General features: G+C 54.8%; 1 long non-coding RNA gene across 2 annotated transcripts; it reads left to right on the forward strand.

Moving 5' to 3' along the window:
* The first annotated feature begins 6,956 nt into the window (after positions 1 to 6,956).
* Positions 6,957 to 10,984, forward strand: LOC121137219. Of its 2 annotated transcripts, none has more exons than XR_005874452.1 (3): positions 6,957 to 7,218; positions 7,726 to 7,844; positions 8,476 to 10,984. It is a non-coding gene; the product is annotated as an uncharacterized LOC121137219 (long non-coding RNA). The 2 variants fall into 2 exon arrangements; XR_005874453.1 differs by having other exon boundaries at positions 6,957 to 7,179.
* The last annotated feature ends 7,452 nt before the right edge of the window (positions 10,985 to 18,436 follow it).

Below are 18,436 nucleotides of genomic sequence, written 5' to 3' on the forward strand. Positions count from 1 at the left end.
TGTAAGACAAGGTTTCTCTTGTCAGGCATTCCGCCCGCCAGCTCCTGTGGCTGCAGCTGTGTCCCTGCACTTGGCGCATGCTCCAGAGCTGACATGTGCCCCCAGGGTCTGTCGCAGTGAGGGTGGGGTGACAGCCCCGTAGCTGGGCTGTGTTTGGAGGGCAGGGGTGTGATGGGGAAGGGCTGGGGCTTGACTGGGAGATGGCAGTTGCCGTGCCACCGGCCGCCTTTCCTAGTCTAGGTGTGGTGCAGAAACCTGAGCTGGCTTTCCCTAGAGGCCTCGAAAAGCTACAGCCTGATGGTGGCAGACGCTAGTGCCTGGTCAGGCAGTGCCAGCCAGGCTCTGACTGCAGGACCACCTCAACATCCCACCGCACCCTCTGAGCGTGGGCTCAGGTGAGAGCATCTAACCGCCTGTGGCTGTAGCACAGGAGGTAGAGATCCCTGCATACTGAGTGAGGATCCGATCGGATCGATGGGATTGTCCTGAGCGGTTGACCCCACCACAAGCTGGCTGTGAAGTCACTGCTTTCCTGAGCCAGAGTGAGGTATCCAGCCTGCCTTGGGCCGTCTCTGAGGCCCAGATCCCATCTGTGCAGTGCTGGCTGCACCAAGTCTGTCTCTGTATCCCTCAGCCCACCGGAGCCCATCATGTCACCACGCTCAGGCCAGCACTCCCTGCACCTTGGCCTGCCAACATCTGTCCCCAAGGCTGTGTTTGGTCCCCTGGAATGGCAGGGCTGGCCTTGGCAGGTGGGATGTGCACTGGGGGCTGCTGAGCATGTCAGCCATTCAGATCACTCCGAGGCTGGGGCCAGACCTGCTCACTCCAGCCTGGAGGCCCTGTCTCAGCCAGACAGGACATGAGTCAGACCTGGATGGGGACACAGTGCTCACGTGTCGTTAGCCAGACACCGGAGGCACGCTGCGGGGCTGCTGCAGAGCATCCTTGCAGTCCATAGCCACAGAAAGAAAGTGGCACTGTGGCTGCTGCAATGTGGACATAGCTGTGTTGTGCTGACACGGGCGGAATCTTCAGGAGATGTGTGTGGGCATGGCTTCCCAAGCTTGAGAACGAGCTTCCTGCCTCCAAGCCTTGTCCTGAGAAAGGAAGGGGCCTTGAACTCATAACCCCGCACTCCTACAGTGTGTGCCACTGCATCTGTCCTGCTTGCCGGAGGCCTTGTTACACTGCACAAAGGCGTACGGTGCCCCTCATGCAGCAAGTGCTTAATAAATGCTGAGCAGCACATGTGCTGGGCTGACCTGTGCCTGCCTCCTGTAAGCCCTGTTGCCTGCCCCTCAGGCGCAGGGTTAGGATGGGGACATTTCCCTTTGTGTGACACTTGTAAGATATCTGATCACTGGGCGTGGTGGCACACAGGAGCTCAACACCTGCCTGGACTGCATTACCAAGTTCAGGACAAAAGAAAGCACCTGTTTACACTGGTCAGGTCAGTCTTTGTGGCTAGTGTCAGACAGGTGTGTCACAGCCCTCAGGGACACTAGAATCAGTTAACACTGAAGTCACTCAGGCTGGTGATACCACCCCCACCCCACCCCCGCCCCCCAACCCCCCGGGCAGCAAGTTGCATGACCCCGCCCGTTTCCTGTGAGACCAGCCAGGTCCTCTGGCCACACACTAGCCTCACCTGGTTTGGAACACATATTGAGGGACTCGCCTGGAGCTTGCTGCACACACTATGCACAGTTCTTTGGTTTTTTCCGAGACAGGGTTTCTCTGTGGCTTTGGAGGCTGTCCTGGAACTCGCTCTGTAGACCAGGCTGGCCTCGAACTCACAGATATGCACAGTTCTTTATGGAATTGACCTGCACCCCCTTGGTCCTGGTCTCGGCTCCTTCGTGCTTACAGTTTTCCAGGCATCTGTCTGTCACTTCACCCCTGACCACACCCCAGCCCCTCGCTGGGGGCTCCAAGTGGTGCTCCACCCCTGACCTTGGCCCCCGCCTTAAATTACTATTTTATTTTTAGTTGAAACAAAGGTTCTCAGTGTCTCTCAGTGGCACTCTCAGAAATCCTGCCTCAGCCCCCTTAGTGCTGGGGTTAAAGGCCTGTGCCACCTGGCTGAAACTTAAGTTTTTTATACACTGGATTTTGACCATGTTTTTCCATCCCTCCGATCCTCTCCTTGTCTATTGAACTTTCTTTTTTTAATAACACAGGCACAGAGAAAAACCACAGTCAAAATCCAAAATATACAAGTAAATAAGTCAAAAATTCCCAAGCAAAGCAAAATAATACCATTGAGTTAATTTTGTGTTGGCCAACTAACTGCTGGGCATGGGGCCTGCCCTGACATGTCGTTAGTAAACCCAGCACATTCCATTGAAGAAAACTGGGTTTTCCTTCTGTAGGTGTGAGTTGCAGATAGTTTCCTTGGTAGGGTGGGGAGTTCTGATCTTTGCTGTGTGTGTGTTTCAGTCCTGTTGTGTCTGGGAGACGGCCTCCTTGGAGAGTTCCCACCTCCCATGTGCGGCTGAGCACCTCAAGTCTTGCTTCCTGTACCTTGTCCAGCTGTGGGTCTCTTGGTTCTCATCCACTGTGGGAGGAAGCTTCCCTGATGGCTGTGGAGACAGGGACTTCGGGGGCTTGGGGGCGCTGACCTCAGAAGGCTTTAAGTCAGGCCCACGACACCATCGTCTGGGAAGTTGAGGCAGGGTTGTAAATTCTGGGCCACCCCACAGGGACTGAAGAGCCTGGGAGCCAGTGAGATGTCATGCGAGCTTCTTGGGGCACTTGGGTATGACCAAGTTCTCTGGGATGAAAGCAGTAGGGTGACTTTCAGTGTCTCCAGTCCCTGGTTCCTGGAGTCACCAGAGAGGCCCTGAGCTGGGTTCCCTGAGAAGGGGGATCCCAGACCCACATACTCCCCTCTGTTCCCACTTGCTGTCATTGGCTTCCAAATGCTGCTTGTGCACTGTGGGAACACCAGACCTTGAGCAGAGACCCACTTCCCCTTCTGCCTGGGAGTAGGCAGCTGTAAGACAATGTTTACTAAAAACATGTTTACTAAAAACAATACAATGCCCGGGGGCAATAAGTTCCTGGAAAAGGCCTGCCCACAGAAACCACCCTGACCTCGACCTTGTCCAAAGACTAACCACCTCTTCTGCCACACCCAGATCAGTTTCTGGGGTCAGAGCAGAACCAGCCAGGGGAGAGGAGAGAGCAGAAGCTTCTCTGGTGGGAGCCTTTCTTAGGAAGTTTTCTTGAACCTTTTTGGGGCCTGTTTAAAGTTTTCTTTACATCATTGAACAAGTCTCTGTGTTGTCAATCCCCGACACCCTCCGCACGTTCTCAGACACAGGCTGAGAAGCAGACGCGACAGTGCACTGGGAACGTGACACTGCTTGTTGGCTTCCTGGAGGTGACCAGCGGGAACAGTGTTCCCAGAGAGGCAACTGCATATCAGGAACCCCTAGGACAGACACGGCAGGAGGGTTAGAGGGACTGAGCAGGCAGACATGTGCAAGACTGGTGAACAGCCTGAAGGCTCAGCCCTGCAGGGGAGACACTGAAGGGTTGCCAGGATCAGGGGCCCGGGGGTGAGCCTCGGATCTCAGGATCTGCTCACCCAAGTCCAGACCTGGACTCCAAGGGGAAACCCTGCCTCCAAAAAGACAGGTGTGGGCTGGGGTTGTGTGACAGCAAAGCCATCCCCCAGTACCAAACATAAAAGTAGAAGGGAGAGACACACTCTGGCCTGCACCATTTGGGGGGCAGCCCCTGGTTTTCAAGCCTACCGCCTCTGCCCCGAATCGCCACCAGGTGGTGCCCAAGAGCCATACTATATGCCAAGGCATTCCAACTGCCTCAGGCTGGGCTCAATGGTGCTGGTATCACACACACACACACACACACACACACACACACACACACACACACACACACACCGATGCCACCTCAAAGTCCAGCAAGGTTTGGACTGAACCAGCCTCAGAACCCAAGAGTTGCTATCCATTCTTGGCTACATCACAAGTTTGAGGTCAGCCTGGGGTACATGAAGTACCCCCCCCCATAACAATAATAACAAATGAGAGAAGGCATTGGGCATGCTTGGTAAGGAAAAGTACTTCACAACAAAGCTGGACAACCTAAATTCCATCCCATAAGGTGTCCTCTGGTTTCCATGTACAGACACAGAGAGACACTCTTACGGATGCTTACACACACACAAGTAAGTGAATTTTTTATTTTATATGCAGTGATGTTTTGCCTGCATATATGTCTGTGTGAGGATGCCAGATCTGCTGGAACTGGAATTACAGACAGCTGTGAGCCGCCATGTGGGTGCTGGGAATTGAACTCGGGTCCTCTGGAGAACAGCCAATGCCCTTAACCAGCATAGTGGCACACCCATCCCAGGCTGGGGGAGGGGGTTGAGGTAGAAGGATCTGTGAGTTCCAGGCCAGCCAGGGCCACATGGCCACTCTCAAAATTAATATACATGGGGGAAAGACGGAGAATTGTAAGGCAGTGGGAGTCTGTCTTCCCAGCGCTTGGGAGACTGAGGCAGAAAAAGAAGTTTGCGGCTAGCCTGGACTACATAGTGAGTAGTCCTGTTTAAACACCACAACAGAACTGCGTCCTGCATGATGCAGCACATTCAAGTTGCTGGGCGTTGGTGGCGCACGCCTTTAATCCCAGCACTCGGGAGGCAGAGGCAGGCGGATCACTGTGAGTTCGAGGTCAGCCCGGTCTACAGAGCGAGTTCCAGGACAGCCTCCAAAGCCATAAAGAGAAACCCTGTCTCGAAAAAAAAAAAAGTTCAAGAGCATTCTCAGGGTATAGAATGTCAACAAACATCAACAGTACAATAGAAAAAGGGTAAAGCAAATTCAAATGTCGACACAAGCTGGTCAGTTCAGCGATGCTTTGACCTGAGCCTGACTTTTCAGGGATTCTCCAAGCTTGCTGCCATTGCCTGGGTCAGAACACAGAGCCTTGATCCATCCGAAGAGTCAAACCACAGAGCCTTGGGCTACAACCACCTGGCCTGTCTCAGCTCGAGTGGCCTCCACCTGCTTCAGCCCGCAAGGCCCTGGCCCTCGCTGCAACCAGTAGGTACCCACAGCTGTGGGTGATGGGTGGGGACTTGGGGCCCTGGCCCCACAGATGGAGCCAGCCACGCACCGGCTGTCCCCACTAGGACTCAGTTTCCCTGTGTGCTGCAGGTTGAATGTTAATGGCTCAGCATTGTGCCCTGGTCTGACTGTCCACACAGGGACCACACAGCTGTCTGAGCCGGTCCTCAACCCAGAGACCGCAGTGACAAAGCAAAGCGGACCAGGAGGGGCTGGGGGCATGGTCAAGGAGGAGCCCTGATGAACCCCTCAGTGAGGGATTGGGGGTGTGGATGGTCAGGGTGGTCTTTTCCCTAAAAAGTGCCTGGCCTTGGATTCCATTCCAAGTTTTACATAGATGTGCCCTTCTTTTTTTTTCAAGACAGGGCTTCTCTGGGTAGCCCTCTCTGTAGACTGGCCGTAACTCACAGAGATCCGCCTGCCTCTGCCTCCAGAGTGCTGGGATTAAAGGTGTGCGCCACCACCACCAGGCTGAAGATCGAAGATGTGCACTTTTCATAAACATGCTATGTCTTCTATTCATTTTTTAATCTATTGTTGGTTCTTGTTGATTTCTAGAAGCTTTTTATATACTGTGGAAGTCAGGCTTTGTCTATTGACAGTTGAGAGTTTTCATTGGCTTTGTTCCTGTTTTCCTGTGTGAAGTGTTTGTGTGTGGGTGTTTTATATTTTGTGTTGTCAGCCATTAATCTTTTAATTAAAGGCTCCAGGATTTAGTGTCACCCACACAGCTCACCGAGACATATGCTTTTCCTGTGCATTCTCCTTTCTTGCTTTCTTGGGGGGGGGGGGCAAGGATCTCTATGTAGCTCAGGCTGGCCTTGAACTCACAAGGATTCCTCTCCAAGTACTGGGATTAAGGCTGAGCCACCAAAATGCCACTTGTGTAAATTTTTAGAATGTTTTGTTTGTTTTTCTCTGTAGAGTCAAATTTAACACCTTCTAGAATGTTCTCTCAGCAGGGCCATTCCTGGGTGAGTATATGTCAGGAGCCCTATGTCAACATTGTCTTACCAGGCACCAGTGGACAGAGACACTGAGGCTTGGGAGGGAGGGTTGCCTGTGACAAGGCCCAGAGTCTGTGTGTCAAAGGACAAACCGCTCCATCCTGTTGGGGGTGGAGGGAGAGATGTGCTTGTGTAAGCGCCCCAAGATGAGATGCTGCTGGCGCCCTGAGGAGGGCGGTGAGGATCGCGAGGCTGGGCTCCCCCTCTTCCCACCAAGCTCACCTGTGTCAGGTGGTGACTGGGCAAGAAGGAATGGCGGGCGAGCTCTTAGCATCCCCTGAAGCCCTGCCTCCAATAGCCACATGAAGGGCATTCGCCATCCCAAACACAGATGGGGGCTGCCCCTCTGGCTGGAGAATCTGTCCCTGTGGGCGGCAAAGGCCCAAGACTGAGGTTTCTTTGGGGCCCACCAAACCCAAAGCCAGTGCGGTGTAGATTAGGGAGAAAGTTCCGGTAACGGGTAGGTGGGTTACAGCGCCCTCCTACCTGGCTCTCCTCTCTGCAGCCCTAGCTCCTCCACCCCTCCAACAAGGGCCAACTCCCAGCTCCTCCTACACCCCAGGATCGCTCCAGTTCTGCCTGTTCTGGAATCCTTGCACAGCTGCATTATCTGCCCCAGGGCCTTTGAGCATGCCGTGCGGAGGGGGGAAGGGAGTGCCAAGGAGGCCAGGGCTGGGTCAGGCAACGTCACCACCCCCACTCCACACCCCATGCAGCAGGGAGCGCCTGGAAGGGGCGGAGGGGCGGGGGCGGGTGGCCCGGCAGGTCTGGCAGGTGCTGGCCTGCAGTCTCCAGCTGGCGGCCGCCATGGAGGGGCTGCGTCGCGGGCTGTCGCGCTGGAAGCGCTACCACATCAAGGTGCATTTGGCCGACGAGGCGTTGCTGCTGCCACTGACCGTGCGGCCCCGCGACACGCTGAGCGACCTGCGCGCGCAGCTAGTGGGCCAGGGCGTGAGCTCGTGGCGCAGAACCTTTTACTACAACTCCAGGCCGCTACCAGACCACCAGACGGTGCGCGAGGCGCGCCTACAGGACGGCTCCGTCTTGCTGCTGCTCAGCGACCCCAGGTGACTAGGGATGTGAGCCAGGACCGGACTGGGGACCCGGTGAGGACCTGAGCTGGTGGGATAGTGGTGGCTCAGGGACGGAGGGAGGGAGGTCTCTGTGACCAGGCCCTCTTCCTCTCTGCCTTTTAGCTCTGTTGGTCTGTGGTGCTGGCCCCGGCGGTGGCTCTGGGGACTCCCTTTCCTGCTCTCCTCCCTGTGTCCTTGTCTGTCTCTGAATCTACCTGTGTCCTGGTCTCTCTGTCTCTCTGCGCCCCCCACCCATTTTTTCATGTCTCCATCTGTCTGTCTCTATCTCTTTTCAGTGTCTGTCCATTCACCTTCAAAGTGGGCAGGTTGAGCAGCTGGGGTCACTGCATACTCCCAGCCTGGAACCTGTCACAACCTGGCGCGAATTCTGTGCTCCGAGCGTTTCTAGTGGGGCCAGGGTGTCCAGGGAGCCTTCACGTGCACGAAGACACTTTAGCTGGACCCTGGGCTAGCAGAGAGGCCTAGAAGCTGAGCGATGTCGCTTTTGTCCTTACCTGTGTCTTTCTGTCTCATCCTCAGGTAGTAGGGGCTGGAGGACATGGAGCCATGATTTTGGGGATGCAAGGTGCTGGCTGAAGGAGCAGGCTGGGCCAGGGTCGCCACACCTCTCTCTCCCTGGGAGCCCAGCCTTATTCCAGGTAAGTCACTCAGACGAGGTCTCAGACATGGCAGAACCCACGGGTGCGAAAACCGAGGGCCCTAAGACATGGGCACACTGGTCTTACTCCCCCACCTCCTTTTTTTTCTTTTTTTAAAGATTTATTTATAGTGTTCTGCCTGCATGTAGCCCTCCAGGCCAGAAGAGGGCACCAGATCTCAGTACAGATGGTTTCGAGCCACCATGAGGTTGCTGGGAACTGAACTCGGGACCTCTTGAAGAGCAGCCCCTGAGCCTCTGAGCCATCTCTCCAGCGCCGCTCTCCCACCTCCTAATGTTGGCTCAGCAGTGTTGCTCCCAATTTTCTGTGTGACCTTGAGAAATTCCCTCCCCTCTGGCCTCCTTGCTATGATGATGCAAGCCTGACCACGTTTGGGTGGCAGGATGTCTTTATGTGCTCTACCTGCAATTTTTGTAATGGCCACCAGGAGGTGCTAAGGCAGTTTCACCTGCAATTCCTGTGGCTCCAAGCACTGTGACTGTGTACATGAGTGACCACTGCACTCCCTGTCCATGCCCAGATCCAGGCCACTAGGAAGAGGGAAAAAGGGTCATTGGCCTGAGAGCTGTTGGCTCACATCCCTGGGATCACATGTCCCTTGTGGATCCAGGTGCTGGGCTCCCAGGTAGATGCGACTCCCTGGTCCTGCTGACGCCCACTGCTTCCCAGATGCTGCCATCCAGCAAGGAGCCTTGTGGTTTCTCTGTGGCCTTGGGACCCTCCCCGGGAGCCTCCACAGCCTGGATCTTCTGCTGTCTCCTCATCCAGGAGGCCCTCCAGTCAACAGGCACCGTTCCTTCTTTGGTGACCCACAGGGCCCCAGCTGTGAACAGCCCTGGCTCCAGGATCTTCTGGGGCGCTGACTAAGGAGACTGATCTGGGGGGCCTTGGTGAGCTGCAGCTTGCTGTGGACTCTGCCGCACAGCCCCAGTGTTGGGGTGCTGGACTGGGCCCTCGTGGGCCCCTGGTGCTTTGTACTGCATGGTGAGCCCAGAAGGAAATAATGTTTTAATTAAGAGTCGTACAGCCTCAGGGTGCAGAGCTGGGCAGGTGGGGATTGGATCGTGGCCTTGGGGAGCTGGGTTGCTGGGCATGTGCGGTTGTGCCAGGCCCTGGGGGTCTGGGCCCCTCTCTGCCTCCCCAATCTCCATCGCTCAGCTGTAGGGGAAGCTGCCACCCTAGTGAGGATCCTTGGCCTCAGCCCCGTGGATGGCTGGCGCAGGGGGGAGGGCTGCAACTGGGGGGGGTAAGAGAAAGCATTTTGACATTTAACAAACACTATGGAAATTGAATGCAAATTGCATGCAAATCACCACTCATTCCTTAAGCCGACAGCACTGGCGTGTTCAGAAATAATAATGTAGGACCTGTCCCCTGGTGCCGGTCCGTCCTGCGGCCTTCCCTCCCCTGCCCTCCTCCTCCTTCCCTCCCTCCTTCCCTTCCAGCCTTTGGTCCAAGGCCTCCCAGCCTGAAATGGATGTAAACAGCATGATTGGCCGCCTGCATCCAGTTTTTGTAGAACCAAGGCCCACGGAGGCATCCGGTCAGGCCTGAGATCCCAAAGCCACAGTGTGGAAAGCATGTGTCCTCTCTCCAACAGTCATCAGAAGCCACAGTGGATAGAACTCGTGACGCACAGAGAAAAGTGACGGCTGAGGAGGCGCCAGGCCTGAGCTGGCTTACAATTAACTCCGGGAGGTGTGGTCGAGGGTCAGGCTGCTGCGCATGCGCGGCCCACAAGCTCACCCTGTGCCTCCTGAGGTCTCTGAATTCTGGCCACAGGCCCCTCGGCCTTTTTTTTTTTTTTTTTTAAACAAACTCCTATTTATCCTACAAAGGCCTACTTTCAGTGCTCCATTTTTACACAGCCATTCTTGACGCTCCAATAATAGCCTCCAGTTCCCTCTGGGCCGGGCTATGCTCCTGTCCTAGGCCTGAGTCATGAGACCAGGTGGTGTCAGACTCATTCCATCTCTGGGAACTCAGCGCAGGAGCTCCAAGGACATCCAGCTTGGGCTCTTGGTCCAGGGGGCATTTTGAACGTGTATCAATAAAAGACTGAAAACGGAGCAGGTGACTGCAGTGACAGCTTCCTGCCCCGCGTCTTCGCACTGGCCTCCCCCACGACTCCTGGTGACCCAGCCAGCTGCCCACCCGTTTGCCAGGGCTTGGCGGGCCTCAGGCCCCACCCAGCCAGCAAGCCCCGGCAGAGGCGGAGGCAGGAGGTTTCGGTGAGACTTGGCAGCCTCTCCAGCCTCACGGAAGCCTGTGGCATCCAGGGAGGGGCAGACTCCCGCCGTGGAGCCCACCCACGCTACGACCTGTCATTCGGCGTGGGAGGGGGAAGATCCCATGACGCTCCCTCTGGAGCACTTGCTGGAAACCCAGCTGGGCTGCCAGAGACAGTGTGGCCTGTCCACACGTTTCTGTCTGTTTCCATGTCTGAGTATCATAGGCAGTTTGCAAAAACTAGAGTGCTGGGGGCGTGGTCAGGGTGGAGCCCCGCCCAGACCCCCCAGTGAGGGGTGGGGGCGTGGTCAGGGTGGAGACCCTTTTTGGAGGCCACCCCCACCTCTCCTTGAGGTTTGTAGGCGGGACCTAACCTTGAGTGACATCTAGCCTAAGCCTCACTCTTCTGCCTGAGCTAAATCTTGCTGGTCCTCCCACACTGAGCCTCTTCTTGGGGCCACAGGACCTTTGCACACTTTGCTTGGCTCTTTAACCCCAGCCCCGCCCTTCGCATTTTTCTTTTCCTTTGTGTTTATTTTTTACTTGTGTTTCTGTTTTTGAGACAGGTTTGTAACTGTAGCCCAAGCTAGCCTCAAACTGTAACAATTCTGCTTCAGGATCGTGACTGTGGGGATCCCAAGCCTGGCCTTTCATCCTGTAACTTAAAAGCACTCTTTGGGGGAGGTTCCCAAATGATTCATGTTCCCTTAGTTAAAACCTTTTTGTTTTGTTTTGTTTTGTTTTGTTTTTTCCCGAGACAGGTTTCTCTATAGCTTTGGAGGCTGTCCTGGAACTCTCTCTGTAGATCAGGCTGGCCTTGAACTCACAGAGACCTGCCTACCTTTGCTGGGATTAAAGGTGCGTGCCACAGTGTGGCTGTAATTTTTCAACTTTTGTTTCCATGCATTTATTTATGTATCTATTTATTTACTGCAGTGTAATTCATCCAGGATGTGTTTCCCCTGCAGCCTGTGCTTGGCTGCATTCAGGAAGCAGGCAGTAGGGGGTGTGGGGTGCACATCTTGCTCCTGTTCCTGTGTCCCATTCGCTCTGGTTCCATCTGGGTCAGGTTGGCATTCGAAGCACTCTTGCTCTGTGATAAATGGGGAGAATTCAGAATTTGCACTGGCTTGACAGAGCCCAGGCCGCTGTCTCCACTGGGCATTTGTGGAGGCTAGGCTGCCTTAGGGAAATCACTTCTCCTCTCTGAACCTCTGTATCCTCATTGGGGGGGGGGCTCTGGTTAAATGTCAGTCTGAGTTATAAGAATTTAGAGGCAGCCAGGTGTTGGTGACGCATGCCTTTAATCCCAGCACTCGGGAGGCAGAGGCAGGTGGATCTCTGTGAGTTCGAGGCCAGCCTGGCTGGTCTACAGAGTGAGTTCCAGGACAGCTTCCAAAACAATACAGAGGAACCCTGTCTCGAAAAAACAAAACAAAACAAAACAAAAACAAAAAAAATAATAATTAGAGGCAGGGGCATGCTGGTGCACACCTTTAGTCCCAGCACTCGGAAGGCAGAAGCAAGTGGGTCACTGTAAGTTTGAGGTCAACTGGTCTACATATTGAGTTCCGGGTCAGCCTGTGATGTCTGAGACTCTGTTTCAAAGAGAGTCAAACTTGTGTCTCGCATATCTGGTGTGCACAGGGAAGAGCAAAGAAGGATCTGGGGAAAATATCTGGAAGGGAAAACGGTGAACTCAGCGTATGCCAAGGCCCTGGGGCACAATTGTCTAGCCTGCTAGAGGCTCCCACACCCCCACGTAGGACACCGGAAGGTCACAGGTTAATCGCTGGGCTCCCATCTGCCCTGTTACCCCCTGCCCATCACCCATCCCTTCCCTCTGGCTTTTCTTCCCCATCTCTTTCCAGGAAAGCAAGTTCTTGTTCAAGGTGGCATGGAGGGAGGAGAGGTCAGAGGTCGGCCTGCAGGGGTCAGGTCACAAGCCCCAGCTGAGCCGCCACTCTGAGCCATTGCTGTGAGTTCATCTGTGAGTTTGCACTCAGTGGTCAATCGCTTTCTTTAGTTTATGTCATCCTGACAGGAGCAGGGGGCCGTGGTCACCCTATTTTCAAGAACTTGCCCAACTCCAGGATCTAAGTTTCTGAACAGGGTGGCTTTGAACCTGAGATTGTTTAAAAGTTGAGAGTGGGCCAGGGAGGCGTTTGGTCTCAGGCCCACATTCAGCCAGGGATGCCCCATGCTGGAACCACAGCAGCCCTGGGTCCAGAGAGTATGTGGGGCTGGGATCCTAGACACATGAAGTACCCTCTGTGGCCGGGGTACAGACCTTTCTCCCCCACTCCATTTTACAGGCCAGCCACTGAGGCAGAGGGCAAGCTGGGGCCACACCATCTCAACTTCCTTGCTTGCTGAATCACAACCCCATCCCTGACATGGTGCAGATGGGGAAACTGAGGCACCTTGACCTGATTACTGGTTTCTGTCTCTCTCTCTCTCTCTCTCTCTCACACACACACTCACTCACACACACACAGAGGCATCAATAAATACATGAATTAAAAACATAATAAAAAATTAAGAGCCTGATCCCGTTGCCGTGACAGCCAGCCTGTGTAGATAGCCTCTTACCTGTTACATACTCATTTAAATGTTCATATTCTCAAATTTATTTACCTCATAAAGTCTTCAAGGGGGCCAGAAGTCTGTGGGTTGAGCCCCAGGCTCTGCACCCTGAGGGTGCCCTTGGCACAGATTCCCACAGCCATCAGTGTCACCAGAGTCCTCAGCCTTCCAAGGCCTCAGGCCACTCTGAGGACATGCACATAGCCACCTGTCTGAGACACACCAGGGTCTGGCAAGATGGCTCAGAGAGGACTTGCCGCCCAGCCTGATAGCCTCAGTCTGATCCCCGGCTGGCATTGTGGAAGGAGACCCAACTCTTATAGGTCTTCCCCTGGCCTCCACACACATGGTAATGAAATACCTAGAAAATGAGGATGCTCTGGCCCCAGAAACCCTGCCCCCCCCCCCCGTGTCCCCACTATGTCCCCACCCAAAGCTCCTGCGAAGCCTGTCCTCTGCCAGTTGTCTGGGGACAACTACAGTATCCCAGACACTGCACAGACAGACCTCATGTTTAATGCATCCTGAGATAATGACAGCTGTAGGGAGGGGGGTGGTGACCTGGAACCTCTGCTCCTGGCCAGCGTGCTTGGGGGTGGCTGCCAGGTGGAGGCTTGTGTCCTACACTTGCTCTGGGGTTCCCTCCGCCTGAGAGGCATCCTTTCAGGGACATGGGGGGCTGGGGACACTGCTGTGAGCTGAGGGGTACATTTCCCCCCTCCTATATGCACCCCAGTGTGGCCATGTGACCGGTTTGTTGCACATACAGGTGGGTCGGCAGGCCATGGGATGGGGAGAGGACCTTGGGATGGCAGGGGAGTGGGCACTGTGTCAGCAATGGTTACCGCATCAGCTTACCGGAGGCTGCAGGAGACCTGAGGAGCCAGGGACAGGACAGACACCGTGTGACCTCACATGCACATACAATAAATCGTCGGCATGTAGATGATTTACTTAGTGTAGATCACGGGTGTGTCTGTGTGTGAGTGGGTTTGTGCACGGTGGGTGTAGTTGCACATGGCAGCCAGAAGAGGGCATCGGATCCAGGAAGCTGGAGTCACCGGATTGGGGGTGGGGGTGGGGTGAAAGGTTCAGGCATCATATTGGCCTGCCCCTGTCACCCTGCAGAATGCACTCAGGCAGTTCTCTGGTCAGCCCAGAGTTCCATGAGAACCAGTTTGCAAGCAGGTGCAAAGGACCCCTTTAAAGGACAGACCTCGCCATTTACCCTCTCACTCTTCTCTCTCTCTCTCATGCTTCTTCACTCCTCTCTTACCCCCTTCTCTCTCCCCTCCTTGTTTTTCATGTCTGTGTCCCCCCTTTGCTCTCCCGCCGCTATAATAAACTATTTGCTTGTACACTCCACGGCTCGTGCTACATCCGGGCTGTCCGATTCCCATCTCGCAGCCCTTCCTTTTCCTTCTTTCTAATTTTTAAACATTTACAAAATAACAACAGGGGGGAGCCGTGTTCCTAAACGAGCTGTCTGTCAGCTCCATAAAAGTGAAAAGCTATGCAGGGCCTGGTGGTGGCGCACACCTTTAATCCCAGCACTCTGGAGGTAGAGGCAGGAGGATCTCTGTGAGTTTGAAGCCAGTCTGGTCTATCCAGCGAGCTCCAGGACAGCCTGGACTATGTAGACAGACCCTCTCCCAAAATAAGCAATTATAAATAAATTGCAAAGACACTTTTGGCACCGACTGGCACACAGTCCAAGCTTGTCTGAAATCAGTCCTGTCTCTCGGGACTGAGAGATGGGAGAGCCATGTTGGTGGTTCGCCTCTGGCTGGCTAGATTTCAAGCCCAAGGTCCAGCCTGGGGTCGCACATGAGCAGCTGGGAAGTTTGGGGACTCGGCTCTGTGCACACGGGGCAGCTGGAGTGCACACGGGGCAGCTGAGTCTCCGCTTCTCAGACAGAGCCCAAGCCACACCTGGGCTGCGCAGCTTGGGGGGGGGCCGGTGCCGTCCCAGGTTGGGACCCGGGGTTGGAGGCTGCAGACAGGGACGTCGGGACGCACCGGTACCCAGCGTTTCCATGGTAACCTGGCAGGGTCCAGGCCCGAGCGATTAGGCGTCCTGAGGAGCAGTTGCTAAAAATAGCGCGGTCCCCACGGGGCTCCTCAGTCGGGCTTTTGGCTGCCCTCCCCGCCTAGGGGGACAGGACGGCACCGGTCCCCACCTCACTCCTGTGCCGCCTGCAGCTCCCCCTCCTTCCCGTGATGCTCTGCCCATAGCTGACTGGCTCTACATCCTGGCTGTCCCCTTGCCGCACATCTGATTGCGGGTCTCTACTGAGTCCGCGAATCCTGGGCCTGGCTCCTCTGTGTAGGACTTGGCACACAATATTTGGCTTAATAACGTGGAATTAACACTATGTCTGAAAAAATGGATCCGCTAGGAAAAATTGCTTCATTTTATTTTCAGAAAAGGTCTTATGCAGCCCAGGCTGGCCTTAAGCTCACTGTGTAGCGGAAGATGACCCTGAACTCCTAATCCTCCTGCCTCCACGCCCGCCCTAGTGCCAACATTGCTGTTTTTCATCAGTGCTGGGGTCGGAACCGGGGCCTTCTCATGCAGGCCAGCGCTTTAAGCACTGGGCACCATGCCACCAGATCCGGGCAGTCACTGGCCTAGTTTGCAGGTGATGGCTTGGCTGTGTGACCTTAGGCAACTGACTCACCTCTCTGGTCCCTTTCCACCACAGAGAATGTGTACATCAAGGAAGAAAGAATTCTGGGACTCAAAAAATGAACATCAGAAGGGTTCAGAATCCTTGGGTATTTGCAGTGGCTGTTGCTAGGCTCCCATAATGCCAGTTTAACTGACAGACAAGTCCCAGCTCCGGTGTCTGATGACTCCAGACTCCAAAATGAGTCAGGGCCCAGGCTGTCATTCTCAGCTACTAACTGCATCTTCGGGCACGCACTGAGCACCCAGCTTCTGCCTCCCTGACCGTCATCTAGCAAAACCAGAAATCGGAGGGGGCGGTGGTGACGCACACCTTTAATCCCAGCCCTTTCGAGACAGAGGCAGGAGGATTTCTGTGAGTTCGAGGCCAGCCTGGTCTACAGAGCGAATGTCAGGACAGGCTCCAAAGCTACAGAAAAACTCTGTCTCAAAAAACAAAACAAACAACAACAACAAAACAGGAACGGAAAAGGTAGACTGTCTGCATCTTTGGAGGTTAATGCTGTGCACACTGTTTAAATTGTCTGCAAATAACCTCTCGCTGCAAGGGAGGCTGGGAGATGTAGTCTTCAGTGATCCCAAAGGAGAAGGTGGGGACTGGACCCTGGGTGCATCTTTTTTTTTTTTTTTTGGTTTTTTGAGACAGGGTTTCTCTGTATTGTTTTGGAGGTTGTCCTGGAACTAGCTCTGTAGACCAGGCTGGCCTCGAACTCACAGAGATCCGCCTGCCTCTGCCTCCCGAGTGCTGGGATTAAAGGCATGCGCCACCAACGCCCGGCCCCCCTGGGTGCATCTTACCACTGTCTTCTGGGAGTTCAAGGCTCCCTTCTGCCCCCGGCCTTCACACAGTGGTGCCCCTCCCCCCGTGGCGCCCTCTACATTCTTTGGGTCTGTGCTCCAGTCTCTTCCCTCACAGCTGTCTAACCACAATGTGAAGTCTCTGCCTGACCTCCCTCCTCAGCCCCTTCTGCTGCCGCCTGTACGGTGGGTGGAAAATAGGAGAAGAGGGTGGGTGACCGTTCCCTGCAGAATCTCTGCGACTTCTCCCCCTGCCTTCCATTCCCTTCGGCCCTGAGAACTGGCAACACGGAAGCCCTGCTTCTGTCTCTTAAACAGAAAACGCGTCTGTCTTTCACAGCAAAGCACCAGGATGACCCAGGAGGCACCAGCAGCACTCCGGGCCCACGGCAGCTGTCCATCAGATCACCACGCAGTGAGATGAGACCCCCACTTCAAAACACGACCCCGTCTCATCAGAGTCTTCTCCAGATGTGGCCAGGTGTCAGTAAAGCTTGCTGTGGACACTCAGACGAGAGATGTTATTCTGGGACAGGACCCATGTAGCTCAGGCTGGCCTTTAAGTCTGTATGTAGCCCAGGATGCCCTCCTGATTTGATGGAACCCAGGGCCTCATGAGTACAGGCGAGTGCCCCACGCAGGGAGCCGTTTTCGTCTTGTTTTTTCTTTGTGAGACACGGTCTTGCCATGCTAGCTTCAAAATTGACATCCTCCTGCCTCAGTCTCTGGGGTGCTGCGATGACAGGCATGCCCCCCCCCCACTGTGGTGTCAGTCTGTTTCCTCCTCGGGCGTCGGGATTTTCCAGAGAAATGGGGCTGTCCTGAAGGTCACCCTGATGTCCCTTTCCACCCAGACCCGGACGGAGTCCGGACCCCACACCTCCTCCACCTTCCCACGCCACAGCCGCCCCGTGCCAGGGTTCTGTTTAGTTTAATAATCGCCGGAAAGTTTAATTGTTCTTTTATTCATCCGTGACCTTTCTCTCTCATCTGGAGACATATTTATGGCTAATCTACAAACTTCAAGAACCAGATCTATTTGCAAAACCAATTACCTGCGTATGCAAATGAACCTCTTGCGGCCGGTCCCTGGGCCGGCTGGTGGGACCACAGTGGGGAGGGGAACGTGACTTCATAATCCCTGCAGCTGGGGCCTGGGGATCTCTGACTTAAGGAGAATCACAGGGCTCAGCAGGACCCCAACCCAGGCCTCTTGAGAGATGGGCAAGACAGCTGTTCCCGGTCTCATTCATTCATTCATTCATTCACTCATTCTACATTCTATGTGCCAAGCACTGCTGTCCCTCCTGGAAGCCTGGATGGGAAGAGTAGGTGAGAGGGAGAAAGCTCCCGTCCGAACGGAGCAAACAAGACAGAGAGAGTTAGCCAGGATCCTGAAAAACTAGCGGTTGTTGCTGCTGGCGGTAGTGCATGCCTTTAATAGAATCACCATTGAGAAGCTGGGGGTGGTGGTCAGGGGTGGAGCCTCACCTAGAATTCCCCGGGAGTGAGGGGCTGGGGTGTGGTCAGGGGTGGCCTTCTGCCCTGCGGGAATGACCTCAGGTCCTTTGTACTTGGGGTGTCCTTTGCCTGGAATACTCTGTCTCTTCTGGGCTGTCTTCCTCCCAGGGTGGCTCATAAACGTTGGCTGCTGTAGTTGATGGCTTTGTCTGCAGGAGGCCGGAACAAGCTGAAATCTTGGCTAAGTCATGTAGGACGAATGCCCTCATTTCTCGAGTGAGAGCATCCAGAATGTTATAGGGACTTGGGGGCCTGGTCAAGGGGCCCTAGGGACCCGAGCTAGCTATGCAGACCACTGCTTCAGGCATGCACAGGGGCTCTGAGCTGAGGAGTGTGGAGGTAACTCTTGGACCCTGGGCTAGAAGTCACGACTTCCTCGCCACAAGACCCACCATAACCTCTCCACCTAAGCAAGAGGCAGCTGTGGACACCCTTCCCGTGTCTCTTTGTCCTGGAGTTGGGGTCACACTCCAGGGGGCTATGATTCAGTGTTGTTCTCCCTGCCACCCACACCGGCTGGTTCCCCTCCCTCTCTCACTCACTCTCCTGCACTGTTCACAGAGGCATCAAAGTTGAGACCCAGCCACTCCACCCAGCCTGCTCCCTGACCTGGGTTCCCTCCACAGGGGCAGCGACTCTATTCCAGAGTTTAACTAACACCCATCTCCCCTTAGCATGCAGTTCCTGCAGGAACTGTCCCCCAGGACTAACCTAAAATGGCAGCAGGTGCTTTATAGTGGTGACATGG

The sequence above is a fragment of the Mesocricetus auratus genome, unplaced genomic scaffold (assembly GCF_017639785.1).
Source record: "Mesocricetus auratus isolate SY011 unplaced genomic scaffold, BCM_Maur_2.0 Super-Scaffold_100676, whole genome shotgun sequence".
Taxonomy (NCBI): Eukaryota; Metazoa; Chordata; class Mammalia; order Rodentia; family Cricetidae; genus Mesocricetus; species Mesocricetus auratus.